Below are 4,438 nucleotides of genomic sequence, written 5' to 3'. Positions count from 1 at the left end.
CGCTCTTTCTTAGACCATCAGGTGTTTTAGACAGGCAAAGAATCACAGCTTCACGGAGTTAAACAAATGCAGTGTAAACATAAGTCACACACCTTAATATTCCCCCACAAGCAGGGAAAATAGATTAGGGTTTGTTGGTGTAGATTTCAGCGAGCATGAAAGTCATGCTCCTTAGAGGGGTTGCCAGTGGCATATTGCCCAACTCAAGCAAATAGCCCCAACCCAGCTTGTGCAGGCAACCCTAATTAAATACAGCCACACACAGAGAGACATGAAAGGAGGAGGGTTTGGAGGGTTGGCTTAGCGGGTAAGAGCACTTGTTGCCCTTACGGAGGCCCTGAGATGCGTACAGAGCCCACATGTTCAGTGGCTCCTGTAACTCCTGGCTCCAGGTTCCTGCCCTGCCTTCCTGTGATGATGACACTTTCCTCCCCAACTCACTTTGGTCATAGTGTTTCATCCCAACATCCTAAGGCAATTCTGCATCAGAAACCCTCAGTCTTCGGTCCTAAGACCTTCAACTGACTGAAAGAGGCCCACCTTCATCATGGAGGGCAGAATGCTCGATTCAGAGTCTACTTACTGACTTAAATGTTGTTTCAAACTCTACTCAGCTTTACTAAAGTTGACTTTCCTGAGCAATCATGGCATTTCAAGTAAGACATAGGTGGCAGTCATCAACAGCATACAATGTTCAAATGACGTTGCTGTGTAGACCACGAACACCAAGAATCCACTACGGAATCCATGAAATTATTTGGTGCTCTGATGAGGCAGATTTCGGGCAAGCACGCTGTTGAATGTTTTGCACAGCTACATGACTTTCAGGAAATGAAATAACGACAGTTATCCTTATGAAGGTCCACTGTCATCTAGACAGGGAATGGCTGCTCTTCTGAGGCAGGCCATCTCAGTGATGTCATATCGAAGGTCAGGTCCCTTTCCCCTGACACAAAACCAAATTTAGAAAATCAGGTCTGCCTTCCTTACTGTTCTGTGGAGATAAAGAGACACTATGACCAAGGAAACACTTATTAAAAAGGCATTTAATTGGAGCTTGTTAACGATTTTAGAGATTTAGCCCATTATCATCATGACGAGGAGTATGGTCCAGGCAGGGATGGTGCTGGAGAAATTCTGAGAGCGGCCCCTGATTGGAAGGTAGAGAAAGAGGCTGGGCCTGATGTGGGCTTGTGAAACAGTGACACACTTCCTCCAGCATGTCACACCTTCTAATCCTTCTCAAATTGTGCCACTCTTCGATGACCAAGCATTCGGATATATGAACCTATGGAGGGCATTCTTTTTCTTTTGGGGGGGCTTGGAAAGGAGAGAGAGCTAGGCTCTCGCTGTGTAGCCTTGACTGTCCTAGAACTCACTGTGTAGACTAGGCTGGCCTTGAACTCCTGGAGATCTACCTGCCTCTGCTTCCCGAGTGCTGGGACTAAAGGTGTGTGCCACCAGCACCTGGTATGGCAGACTCTCTTATTCAAACCACCACAAAGACCAGCGGGGTTTAAGGGAGTTGAGGAAAGGACACAGAATTGGATCTGAGTTTTCCCACATCACAAGGTGTTTGGGTACCGTGGATATATGTGCCATCAGGGATCCTTTCTGGGAGCCAGGACCGCAAAACTAGTAAGGAAAGGCACCTCCCCCACCTCCCTATCCAGCTCGGGAAACACTGAGTTAGAGGCACCTACTTCCCCTCCACTAAAAAACTAAGGAAGTGGTCTGCTTGGTGGTGCACACCTTTAATCCCACCACTCTGGAGGCAGAGGCAGGTGGATCTCTGTGAGTCCGAGGCCAGCCTGCTCTACACAGAAAATTCCAAGACAGCCAGACCTAGGGCTACTTTAAATAAATAAAAAACACATGAACAAATAGATAAATAAATAATACCAGGAAGTGTCCTGCATGCTGACATCATAACATAGCTTAGGGGAAGGTAAAATGAAGTCCAACACTTACGTAACACTGGGATTTAAAATGTGGTTAGGCGCCAGCATTATGCACTTCCTCAAAATGCACACCTTCCACTTGGAATCTGCAGCACCTCCCGTCCTCTATGCCTGGCCTGGGTGGCATCTCCATGTTGGGCAGGGTTACTGCCATCCCTGTCAGCATTGGCTTCACCCTCCTCCTCTTGGGACACCCTTGCTTCTTTCTTTGAAGGGGCCGTTTCAGGCGTGGACTCTGGCTTTGGAGGGCAAGGTTAGCAGACAAGCCTGAGGGTCATCTCTGTGGTCCATCTTTTCTTGTCTTCACAGGGCTTAGCCTCCCCTCTAGCTTTCCCTTTGTGCGTGGCAGCCACTCATCAGGAGCTAGGGTAGGGTAGGGTGTGCAGTGCCTACGGCTTTGGTCCCTCAGGGGTGCTGTTGCTGCTGGGTTTTGTTGTTTTGCTTTGTTTTCTTCACAAGTCCATTAAAAAAAACTGGGGCTGGAGAGGTGCCTCAGAGGTTGAGAACACTGACTGCTCTTCCAGAGGACCTGAGTTCAATTCCCAGCAACCACATGGTGACTCACCACCATCTGTAATGAGATCTGGTGCCCTCCTCTGGCCTGCAGGCTTACATGCAGACAGAACATTGTGTACATAATAACTAATTAAACTTATTTAAAAAAAAAAAACTGTCTGGCTCTGTTGGGGCTTGCTTGCACTTCCAGGACTGGGAAGAAGGAGGCAAGAAAAGCAGGTGCTCATGGTCATCCTCAGTTACTTGGGACCCTGTGTCAAACAGCAACAAACATCAATAAAACCATAACAATGAATGCTTTTTGTTCCAATTTAAGGTATGTTGTTATAGTTGCAATTCTTTTTTATAATAGAAAATGGATCATTTTATTTTACAATAGGCTGGTATTGTATGAAAGTGAATAATGGAAACCACTTAATTAATTAATTAAAATAAAATATCTTTTTTATTTTATTAACAGCAATGGATAGATGTGTTTGATCAAACAACTGGACACCATTGCCTATCCATGCTGACTCGTTAAATTATCCTTCACAGGTTTTCTTGCTTAAAGAGGAAAGGGCAGAAGGAAACAAAAAAATGATTTATTCAAGGTTGCTAATAACCTCAGGATGGGTGTCCCCAAGGAAAAAGTCAGTCAGTCCAGTGCTCTGCAAATCCCTGCCACAGCCATGCAAGTATAACACCGGTCAGAAGGGGGTGCTGTCTCCTGCCTGTAACTACCCTCCTGGGAACCAACATGTCAGGAGATGTTGATGATGCTTTCAATTAATTATTTTTTATTACTCTTGGTTCAGTGTATCGTATAACCTTTGATATTTCACTGTTGCTCCAAGCACCTCATGGGCAATAATGAATCATTGCGTTAATAGTGCATGAAGGCATGGACCAACCCTGCCCTACGGCCTTCCCCGAAGAGATGCAGTTGGTCCAACCAGGCAGACCCCAGCCAGATGGCTTTTCCAGTCTAAGCAAACTCATGCTAGCGCTAGAGGGAAGGAGAAAGCTGGAGTATTTGGCAACTGAAAGAAGAAACAGGGAGGAACCTTCTAGCTCAGACTGAGGGTGTGTGCGGGAATTCCCCCGTGGTGCCAGGCAGTGCAGCCCTGCTTAGCCAAGCTGCCACATCTAATCTGGCTTCTTAATTAGAAATGGAAACCCGCACAAGGATAGTGGCCCCTTGGCTTTCATTGATAATTAAAAGCTTCCATTTTAATGATAGCTTACGTTTGTGCTATGTGAGTACTTGCAGAGGGCTCCCCACACATAACAAGGAGAGACAGCACTAATTACTTCCAGTTTACAGCTGAGGAGATGCAGAGGGTGAGTGGTTTGCTTTGGCTTTCTGTGAGCAAAGCCTGGGAGGTGACCAAAAATCTGGGGCCTGATGCTTGTTCTGTGTTTTTTCCCTTATCAAAAAATAGACTCTCACTCTCTTTATGGCTGTCTCCGGTGTCCATTAGCGATGAATGTTTGGATACGCTGGGAACTCAGACATCAGCCAGCCTCTGCCTCTAGAGTGCTGGGATTAAAGATTAAAGACGTCCGCTCCCAACATCAGGCCAGCTGTGTCATTTGTAACAGCCCAATCTGGAAGCAAACCAAACTCCGCCAACAGGAAATGAGTAATGGTGGGGCATTTCTATAGTGTGATACCATATGGCAATGAAAATAAGTGAACAGTGCCAACCATCAGATACGACACTCCAGGGCTGGAGAGATGGCTCGGCGGTTAGGAGCACTGACTGCTCTTCCAGAGGACCCGGGCTCAAATTCCAGCACTCACATAGCAGCTCATAGCTGTCTGAAACTCCAGTTCTAGGGTACCTGACACCCCCATACAGATGCACATGAAGATAAGATCCAACGCACATAAATAAAAATAATTTTAAAAATGACCAAAATAGACAGAGGCCTGATCTTCTGCGCCAGGAGACCTAGCTTTGGGAACCTTCATCTGG

This window comes from Microtus ochrogaster, chromosome 17 (assembly GCF_000317375.1).
Source record: "Microtus ochrogaster isolate Prairie Vole_2 chromosome 17, MicOch1.0, whole genome shotgun sequence".
In the NCBI taxonomy this organism is placed as follows: domain Eukaryota; kingdom Metazoa; phylum Chordata; class Mammalia; order Rodentia; family Cricetidae; genus Microtus; species Microtus ochrogaster.
Note: the sequence above shows the minus strand (reverse complement) of the source record.